Source organism: Neofelis nebulosa, chromosome 2 (assembly GCF_028018385.1).
Source record: "Neofelis nebulosa isolate mNeoNeb1 chromosome 2, mNeoNeb1.pri, whole genome shotgun sequence".
In the NCBI taxonomy this organism is placed as follows: domain Eukaryota; kingdom Metazoa; phylum Chordata; class Mammalia; order Carnivora; family Felidae; genus Neofelis; species Neofelis nebulosa.
In genome coordinates, this window is record NC_080783.1 from 13,880,304 (window position 1) to 13,891,520 (window position 11,217).

Here is an 11,217-nt window from a genome sequence, read left to right on the forward strand (position 1 = left end):
TACAAATGAGAACCCCAAGGCTCAGAGTTGGTAAGTAACCTGTCCAACATCACTCAGCTAGGAGACTTTACTAGAATATCAAACTACAGCTGTCTAACACAGTCTGTTTTCTTATCTCTGGCCACCTAAAAAGTTTCCAAATCTGGAAACACCTAAAAAGTTTCCAAATCTGGAAACGTTTAAGTACTCCTTTCTTTCAAGGAGGTAAAGAGAATTCAAAGAAATCTCTTGGGGGGGTGGGGGGGGGAGTTCATTTTTCTCGATAGCCCGCTGGCAAAACTGACTCACGTGGCTTAGAAAACTTCTAAATCCTAATTGCGGGCCATCGCGAGTGGCATTTATGTTCCAAATTCTAAAGCCAGACAGCCTCGATCAAAACTTCTCATTTTGCGAGCTGAATTACTTTTAACAAATTATTTAACCTCCCTGGGCCTCAGTTTCCTGATTTGGAAACTGGATAATAACATACACTTCAGGAGTGAGGTGTAAATCAGTAATTTCAAGTGAAGTGTTTGTAACAGTACCTCGGAAGTACTCAGTAAATGCAAATGCTTTTTATTTTTGTTTGCCTTCAGAGAAACGAGAGGTTTAATAATAATGGGAACTGTGAGAGAGGTTCATCAACCCGAATAAATAAATAAATAAATAAATAAATAAATAAATGGATGTATACAGCCTTAAGCTTAACAAATAAGACTTTTTAATGACCCCTTGTAAATATGCCAGTTAGGTTTTGGTTTCTGGTTGGTCTGGGTGATGTGACTTCCAGGTTGCATAATGAGGTGGTTTCCAGCCAAAGAAAAAAGTCTACCTAGTTTAACAGGTCATGTGCACATTTCATTCCAAATGCCAGACCCCACCCCTGCCTCTGCGGGGAAACTGAGATGCTTTATTTCTTTAAGAACATTTCAGAAACCAAAGCTCTCCTTGCAGAAAAAGATATCAACTACACCAACCTTACTTCCTGTCTGTCAGACATTTCACGAAACTCCGCATTTCATCTCAATCTCCCAACCCTCACTGCCACTTTATGTCGCCCTCTGTCCCCAACAGCTTGATCGGAACTTCAGGGCAGAGCCTCTCCTTTGGAAATGATAACCTGTACCTTCAACCCAGGGGCGCCGCCTTGTAAACATTGCACCTGACGTGGGTGATGAGTCCACAGCACGGCCGTTGCGTAAACGTCCTCAGCCTCTATTGACTTGTCTTTGGGTTTCCTTTACATTGAAAACATCGGTCAGCAAAGCAACATGTCAAAGTCGATAAACTCTGCCACCTCTTGGGAGCAGTTGGTGGGGAAGACACAACCAGTGGGTCCGTTGGGAAGGATGAAGACCCGAGGTTTTGCTCTTCACATTCTATGTGTTTGCATTATTATTGCCCTGGATCTCAGCGTATTAGTCTTTTGGAGGGCTCAGTTTCTTGTTATAAAAGGAGGTAGGTTGCTTCCTATGTACATATATAATCAGTTGGATTATTCTAGCTAAGAGTTCGAGAAGAAAGCAATGTGCTGAGATCACACGTATGCACATCTTTAACCGGGTGCGTGGCTGTCTTTCTTTCATGCCCCTCATTTCATGGCTGAAGTTACTTTCCTACCTTAACCCTCCTGTGAACTGTTTTCTTTCAAGCTTTTGCAGGTTTCACAGCCTTGACATTATTGACATGTTGAGTTTTAGAACTCTGGTGTCAGGGGACTGTTCTGCGTACGATGTTTTGAAGCATCCCGGACCTCACTCCACTGGGTGCCCCTCTGTGCACTAGCACATGCCTCCCTCAGTTGTGGCCACCAAAGGTGTCTCCAGCCATTGTTCCATGACATCCGGGGAGCAAAGCTACCCCTGTTAGGAACCACCGGCCAACCGTATTGCTCTACGACTTGTAAATAACATCAGGTACTTGATTCTCGTTTTCACAATGAGTAGTAATTATTCAGGTTTTATTTTGTTCCCCAGTTTTGTACTTTGCTTTTCTCTGCCTGTGGAGGGAAAAGCATTCCTTGAGTATCATAAAGCCTGAAACCAGCATTGCTGATTTATATAAATCTATATAAAAACTATTAAAAAAATTTATATAAACCTATATAAAAACTATAACCAAAGAGCTGTGTGACAGTCCTGGTCACTGAAGCGAAACTAAGCTCTGCCCCCTATGCACCTGTCTATAATTCAGTTGAGAGCACTGGCTTCCATGATCTGGGGCCAGCAGTCTTGCTGTTCATGCTCCCCCTCCCCCACCCCAAAGGCCAGCATCACAGAAGGTCTGCAGGAGCCTCAAGACAAAGGTAAGCAGTTGCCTAACTGCGGATGATGCCATAACTATGCACAACAGGTGCAGTCCGGGCCCCAGGAAGCGGTGGGAATTGAACAATACGTCTCTGTGGAACCTGACTGCCGAGGGAGTAAAAACAACCTGTATATTTGATGTGCAGACATCCGTGGCATCAGGGCCAGCCCTACATCAGGTTCTGGAGTATGCCCGGGTCACCCTGAGTCACATGCTTCACGTCTTCAGCACCCACCTCCATCAGTCACCCAACCTGCCTCCTCCCCACCCGGGAGCTTCTGCCCATCACCCACCTGGGCTCGTCTGCCCCGGTGGCTTCTAGTGCTTAAAGCATTCTCTTAAATGCACCTTTCCTGGATCCCATTTGCAGCTGATCTCACAACTAATCGCAGTAATCTAGATCAAAGTTTCTCAACTCTTGGCCCATGTGCCAGATCTACCCTGTGAAACATGTATTCCTTTGGCCAGCAAGGTGCTTTTTTAAACTCTTTGGTTTCACTGCCAATGTTTACAGACCCAGAAATTGTATCGAAGAATTCCAGATTTCCGCTTCTCTTGACGAACTTGCATGTGACCCCACCGGCATGGAAGCTAAGTTGCGGGAGCTAAGCCCTTGCAGCCTGTTTGGGCACATCAGACCACATGCTCCCTGGTTCCTCCCAGGCCTGCTTCCCTCATTTGTTCATGTTACCGGCCTCACCCCTGCAGGCATCTGAGTAGGTGATCCTCTCATTCGAATCCCAGAGAGTCACATGCTAACACTATAATTACTTTTGGAAAACAGAATCAGCCAGGCTACTGGAGGAGGCCATACAATTAGACACAATCACTAACTTTAAAAAAAATTTTTTTTTCATGTTTTTATTTATCTTTGAGACAGAGAAAGACAGAGCATGAGGAGGGGAGGGGCAGAGAGAGAGGGAGACACAGAATCTGAAGCAGGCTCCAGGCTCTGAGCCGTCAGCACAGAGCCCGACACGGGGCTCGAACTCACGGACCGTGAAATCATGACCCGAGCTGAAGTCGGACGATTAACCGACTGAGCCACCCAGGCGCCCCAATGACTAACTTTTTCATGTCATTAATGCCCTTCTCATAGACGTCGTTTTTTCATAATAGACAATCAAGTGCCTCTTACTGAGCGCTGTTTTTAGGGGCTGTGATCAAATGCCAGTGACACTTGGAAGCACTTTGCATGAAATCGTTCATCCAATTCTCACCCTAACCGTTTGAAATAGGCACCATTATTATCCTCTTCCTGGAGATAAGGCAACTGAGGCACAGAGAGGTGAGGAAATTTGTTCCAGTGTCAGAATCCACGTGGGGAAGAACCCGGGTGGCCTGACGCCGGACTCCAACTCAAGTTTGCCTTGGCCCTAGACTGCTTCTCAAACGAAGTCACTTCCAACAACCACCCTCAAAGCAGGAAGCCAGGAAGGCGTTTCAAATTCATTCATCCGGGGGGGGGGGGGGGGGGGCCGGCCAAGTCTGCTAAGCTGACCTTGCCCTGCATGGTGGTTCCTGCTCTGCAGAGGCTCACAGGAAGTAGCAACGTGGGAGCCAGGGAGCCAGGGGGGTGGTTGCAAGATAACCGAAGCAAAAGTTACCGAGCCACGCACCGCCCAGACACAGAAAGAACACTTGGAGGATTCGGGAAGTGATCTACATGCCTTTCTAGTTCTACCGAATCGGCAGCCCAGCCTCAGCTCCTCGCTGAACATCACACGTCCAGACCCAAAGGAGCCCGGCCCCCACGAGACAAGAACTTGCTCCCTCCTGAGAGGCACCGGGGAGCCGTGGAAAAAGCCCTGGATTCACACAAAAGGAACCTTCGGCCACAAGGCCGGGGGTCATCCTGGACCCAGCCCTTCTCTCGCTGCCCATGCTGTGTGCCCGCGGGCCCCACAGCTCTTCTCCAAAACCTATCCCAAAGGCGTCCTCTCTTCTCCATCGCGACCACGAAAATCCGGAGCCTGCCACGGGCATCTCTCACCTGGACTCCTGACATAGCCTCTTGGTTCACTGTTGCACACGCGCCCTTGACGGCTGCACCCCTCCAAGCCACTTTCCCAACAGCACAATCAATGCTCCTCGGAAAGCATAAATCAGATCACGTCATTCCGACGTTCAAAACCCTCCCATCACATTGAGGATGAAGTCCAAAGTTCTTAACAGGTCCTAGAAAGCCCAGTCTGTCGATCTTCAACTCCCATGCTCTACACTCTCGATGCTGGGCGTCCTCACCTTCTTTGTTCCTCAGACACATCGAGTTCCTTTCACTCATATACGCTCTGCCCCCAACTCTTCTCCAACAGTTTTCCATTGCCGTTTCCTCCATGTTTCTCTCCATCCTGTCCCAGCTACTGCTGTGTCTTTACACTGCCCGTTATTATTATTTTATCATTTTTATCTTTCCTGAGCACTGTCTGAAATTATCGCACATATGCATTTGCTCACCTGTGTCTTCTCAGTCTCCCCTCACTAGACTACAATCTCCAGGGGAACATAAACATTGTCTTGGTCAGACTTGTGTCTTCAGAACCCAGGACCACGCCTGGCACATAGTCACTGCTCAACAGATGTTTGTTGAATGAAAGAACAAAGCTACAGACTCATCATAATATTTCCAGCTTTGGGGAGGAAGAAAAAAAGAGAGAGGAAGAAGACAGAGAGAAATGAAAAAGAGAGAAGGGAATGTAGTCATGTGTTTTAAGCCCCTGTGGGGGTTGAGCGCAGTGCCTCAAATGTAGCAAACCCCAACAAAACGGTAACTGTGTTTGTTGGAACTAGATGCCCACTGATTTACACACCCAATTGCAATTAATGCTTTCAGGGATCCTATGAGGTAGACATTAGTGTTGCCATTGTACAGGAAAAAAACGCTGATGCTTCAGGTATCAAGTGACATGGGCCAAACAGCTGGAAAGTGATGGAACTGACCAGAGAGCTTTTCCATCCATCACCCAGTGGCTTTGACCGCTGTCCCTGACATTCGCTGCTGGGATCTTATATCCTTGCACTTTCTTTTCCAAAAAACTGGCTGAAAGAATTTGCCTCCTGAATCCTAGGCATGTGGCCAAGGCAAGAAGATAAGACTCAAAACTTGTTTCAACATCTTGGAAGAAGAACACCCTGTGTGCCTCTTGATTATCTGGAATGCCCGCGCAAATTGTGTCCACGTCGATAGAGTGAGGTCAACAACCGATGCCTGATTTGTCCACTCCTGCCCGTATCCCTCCAACTTAGCCTCTGTATCTTCTAGATTCCAGTTTTCAATTATGATGTCCTACCTTGCAAAAGGAACATAATGTGGTAAGACAGAATGATCACAAATGATCTATCCACAAATTGGCATTTCCCATTTGAAGCATCTTTATCAAGAATTCGTTTTCTCGGGGTGCCTGGGTGGCTCAGTCAGTTAAGCGTCTGACTTCGGCTCAGGTCATGATCTCACGGTCCGTGAGTTCGAGCCCCGCGTCGGGCTCTATGCTGACAGCTCGGAGCCTGGAGCCTGCTTCAGATTCTGTGTCTCCCTCTCTCTCTGACCCTCCCCCGTTTATGCTCTGTCTCTCTCTGTCTCAAAAATAAATAAACATTAAAAAAAAAAAAAGAATTCGTTTTCTCTTTATTTTTTAAAAAATATTTTTGTAATGTTTATTTATTTTTGAGAGAGGCAGAGCGCAAGCAGGGGAGGGGCAGTGGGAGAGGGAGACACAGAATCTGAAGCAGGCTCCAGGCTCCAAGCTGTCAGCCCAGAGCCCGACATGGGGCTCGAACCCAGGAACTGTGAGATCATGACCTGAGCTGAAGTCGGACACTTAACCACCTGAGCCACCGGGTGCCCCAAGAATCAGTTTCCTAAAGAATTGATGTTCTATTTTTTCTTTCCTAGCATGTTATTAGGAAAGTAAAATGGCACAGCCACTCTGGAAAACAGTTGTGCGTTTTCTCTAAAAAACTAAACATACACTTAGCGTATGACCCACCAATCGCACTTATCCCAAAGAAATTAAAATGTCTGTGCACATAAACCTGTACGTGATTGTTCACAGCAACTTTAATTGAATAGCCCATAGGCTGGTGCATTCATGCCATGGACTACCTACTCAGTGACACAAAGTAATAAGCTATTGATGTACCAACATCGTGGTCGGGGCTCAAGGGCATTTTAATGAGCACCAAAAGCCAATCTCAGAAGCTCACATCCTATATGATTCCACTTCTGTAAGTATTTCAAAATGGCAAAATTACAGAAATGGAAAACATTCATGGCTGTCCAGGTTTATTGCAGTGGAGGGAGGAGCAGGTAGCAAGAGGGAAATGTCTGTGGTGTTGGAATCGTTCCTCTTCTAACTGTAGTGATGATGACATAAACCTACACATGTAACAAAATGACACTGGGGCTCCCGGGTGACTCAGTCGGTTCAGTGTCCAACTCTTGATTTCGGCACAGGTCATGATCTCACAGTTCATGGGTTCAAACCCAGTGTCAGGCTCTGCACTGAGTGTGGAGCCTGCTTGGAATTCTCTCTCTCTCTCTCTCTCTCTCTCTCTCTCTCTCTTTCTCTTTCTCTGCCCCTCCCCTGCTGTGCCCTCTCTCTCTCTCTCTCTCTCTCAGAATAAATCAACATAAAAAAAAAAACAAAACCCTATACACACTGTACCAGTGTCAGTTTCCTGGATTTCATATTATACTATAGTTACATAAAATGTAACCATTGGGGCCCAGTTGAGCCTCCTACTTCAGCTCAGGTCATGATCTTTCTATTAGTGGGTTCGAGCCCTGCATCGGGCTCTGTGCTGACAGCTCAGAGCCTGGATCTGCTTCGAATTCTCTGTGTCTCCCTCTCTCTCTCTCTCTCTGCCCCTCCCCTGCTCCCTCTCTGTCTCTCTCTCTCAAAAATAAATAAACATTAAAAAAAAAAGTTTTTTAATAAAATGTAACCATAAGGGAAAGTAGATGCCTGTACAAAGAATTCTCTGTATTGTCTTTGCAACTTTCCTGGCAATCTATAATAAAACCAAAATATTTTTAAAGTGCATATTTAAGTCACTCTGGATACCTAGGGAATGGCTGGGATAAAGCAGGTCACTTACCCCCTAATTAGGGTAGCTAACATGTCATCGATGTATAAGGATTTGTGTTATATCTGTCCCGAACAAAGTTTCCCTTAAATCGCTGACTTAAAGTAACCGTTCTCATTTTCCAGAGCTTTTCACACAAAGTTAGCGTCCATCAGTTCGGCAAAGGCTGGTAAACCCCTGTTCAGTCAGTGCCCGGCACACAGTAGGTGCTCAACAAATATTCATTGAGAGGATGCCTGAATGTAAGATAGTAAGAATGGATGTGTAGGAATACTAGAAGCCAAATCACCAGGGTAATCCACATGGGAAATATGGAAAGAAAGTTAATAATGGAAACAACTTCCAATGCTAGGGAATAAGGCTGGGGCAGACTGGGGAGGCTGCTTCTCAGTGCACATACAGAAAACATGATTCTTCTCTCTAAAATCAGACAACCTAATGGAAACTATTAAGATGAACCACAGTCTTAGGGAAGTTCTAAGTTGGAGTTCCAGGTCAATCCAAAGTCACGGTTCTATATCGACAGATACAAGGATAACCAAGTTTTGAAGGTCCTTCCAATGCTGGTTTCGACACAGCTCTGGAAGTGATGATTGAAAATGGCAAAGATTGGGGTGCCTGGGTGGCTCGGTTGGTTAAGCGTTTGACTCTGGATTTTGGCTCAGGTCATGATCTCACGGTTCATGGGATCGAGCCCCCAGTCAGGCTCTGCAATGATAGGGTGGGACCTGCTTGGGATTCTCTCTCTCCCTCTCTCTCTCTGCCCTTTCCCTACTCACACTCTCTCTCTCTCAAAATAAATAAAGAAACTTAAAAAAAAAAAGAATGGTAAAAATTATATTTATTCTTGGATGGTGGGAAAGCATCTGTTTTTCTTTGTATTTTTCCTGTATTTAACCTAAATAAACTCAGCCCTTATGTCTGCTTCCTTCTGTGGTTTAGTCTGGGGTGCCAAGGTCAACACCTGTGGGGGCCCAGGCAGGTAAGGTAAATGCATAAAATCACATAGGAGGTGGTGAAGCTTCTAGTGAACAAAAGAGCGTGACTCACCTAAAGCCATTCAAATCCAAATATTATAAAAAGAAAGAAAAACCACACACACTGAGCCAGCCCAACAAATTTGCAAGCTCGGCCCAGAGCAACACGGTTACCTTCACGTCAGTAAACACCCTTGCAGGTGTGTGCAGTCACTGAGGTAGAGGTCAGGCTTGTTTGTTTTCTTCTGAATCGGAATGAGGAGGCAGCTTCAAGGAGGAAGTGCTCACTTTGTTACAATGAAACACAGGAGGGCTCCTCCCGAAGCCACCCACCTGTTGAATGATTTACTTTTTAAAAGAGCAGTGGCCTGAAACTTCAAGGCATCATCAATGCGGTGAAATAGACTAAAACACAGCTCAAGGTTGGACCCATCCGGGAGCAAAAGGTTGCTCCAAAGCAGGCATGATTGGCTTGTCCTTCCCACTGGAAGTTCTCCCCTTGTAGTTTGTGACATTTATATTGTTCTGGGTAAACTATGGCCTTTGAGTCCTGATTTATGATTGTGTCTTCCTCTGTCCCCTCCAGATAGAATGCCTTTACAAATACTTTGCCTTTTCATATCAGAAAACCAGGGATTCTTTGGACTTGATTTTTTTTTTACCCACAGGACGAATAGAGATCAGAGTTGCCACCTTCTAGGTACTAATTCAGTAGTTTATTTATTCAATGGCGTTTGTTCAGCTGTTCCTATTTACTAGCCACTAGGATAGATGCCAGATATAAAGAATGAGTAAAATATGGTACTTGCCCCAGCAAAATCCAACAGAAAGAGATAGAACAGGCCGACATTGGCAATTGTCTATTTAGCATTCCGTCCCCTCCCCATCCCCCATTAGGCCTTCCAAACAGAGTTCTAGCTCAAGGGTAAATCCACTCTTCTTGTCAGCGATTGGGCCGACGAAAATTCTTGCCAATGAATCATGAGAAGAGGTAGCCCCACGCTCTTCAGAATGAGCTTCCGGAAGCATTTTATTGTCATCCAACGGTGGTGTTGTTCATGGATCACGTGTCTGGAACTGTTGCATCCAAGTCCCTACCAGCCTGAGGATGTGGCTGAGCCACAGAGAGATAAGAAAAGAAACGAAGCCAAGGTCGATGGATTAAGGCAACAAAATATGTCGTGTATCTGGGCTTCCAGTTCCAGGAGTCAATGGATTCCTTTGTCATTTAAGCCACTTTGAGTTGGGTTTCCTTGCACCTCACTTGCAAACAAGATTGTTGGAGAAGCTTTTACCAACAGCTCATCTCTGTAGATGATCCACGGTTCGTACCATTTTTTTCTCAGTGATGATAGTGACATTTCACAGCTCTCGCATTAACTGTGCTTCTTCTGCGTCTCAATTAAGACACGTGAGGTTAACGGACACCTTCTTCTCTTTCTTTGCCCTTGTATTTGCAGTGTCCCTTCCCTTATTTCCAACTAATTTAACTTGAAAGCACGGCACGAGAAATGGAAGGCAGGCATAGGAAATTTTCTCAAAATGTGATTGTTTCTGTAGGTAGGTGCTAAATTATAAACATTTTTTTTCAGTGAAAGTGTATTTACAATTAGAGCTCAGATGCATTCAGATGGCATGACTTAAAGGTAATTCAACTGAAACAAGGCCATCAAGAATGGATGCTGATGGAGTAGGCAATCGCTCAAGAGTGGTTCCAGATGGTGACTCTACTTATTGTGGGGAGCACTGTGCAAGGGATAGACTTGTCAAATCGTTGTGTTGTACACCTGAAACTAATATAACCTTGTATGTCAACTATACTTCAATAAAAATAGAGAAAACAAGAGTGGTTCCAGCCCTAGGAGCCTGTGCCTCGGGTGCCTTGAGTAGCAGGCACGGCAGAAAGGTTAAACGAATGTCCTTATTACTATCCTCCATTGAGAAGAGGTGCAAGTATAAAAGGAAGAGTATTTGGGAGGCTCAGTTGCAGAATAGGGACCCGTCGCCTACGTGGCCAGTTCCGACTCTGAATATCTGCTCATCTTGAACTAGCTGTGGCTTGATTTTTTTTTTTCTTGTTTTTTACCCAACAGTATTTCTATCACAAATATGAGGGATGTCATTCTGTGCGTAAACTATCGTAGATTCAAAATCGGGAGGGAGTGGCAACAGGGAGCTTATTCCAGAATTGACTTTGACAACATTGTGTTTGATTGCTGGCTCGTACAGGGATTAACTGGGGATAATAAGTCCCATCCTACCCGCCATCTGTAATCTTGCTTCCCCTTCATTCTGAGCTGCCAAATTAGTTCCTGTACTAAAAAACAGAGTAGAACGCCTGGGTCCTCAATATCACATCTACCTTCCATTTGGAATAGTGACTGCACGCGATCCCTTAATGACCAAATCCTATCATTAACCATTAGGGAAGTAGAGCCAGCATGTGAAATGCAACAACAAAACATCAAAATTAAAACAACACCTCCCTTTGATTTCTAAAGTGTTTGATTAAAATTCATTAAGAATAAAATCTTGTACTATGTGGTGTGGCTGTCACAAAGAAATATATTTCCTGAGCAAGACACAAACGGAATGGAGATGCTGGGGATCGAACCCAGGACCTCATGCATGCTAAGCATACGCTCTACCACTGAGCTACATCCCCACCTGCCATAGTGTTGGCTTTCTAGACTGCTTTCATGAAATAAAACAGAAATTTGCTCCCTTAAAAGAAACCTACTGGTTATAGTAATAGCCAGGAGGTTTTCTTTTCTGGGGGGAAGGGGGGGAGGGGGGAGGGGGGAGCAGGTAATGCAGAGGGTGTACATGGGGAGGTCCTAGGAGTTAGAAATGAAAATATTTACTTTGA

General features: G+C 45.2%; 1 non-coding gene across 1 annotated transcript; it reads right to left on the bottom strand.

The window, feature by feature from the left end:
• Window positions 1-10,941: 10,941 nt before the first annotated feature.
• On the bottom strand, window positions 10,942-11,013 carry TRNAA-AGC (transfer RNA alanine (anticodon AGC)). Its single transcript has one exon. It is a non-coding gene; the product is annotated as a tRNA-Ala (tRNA).
• Window positions 11,014-11,217: the final 204 nt, after the last annotated feature.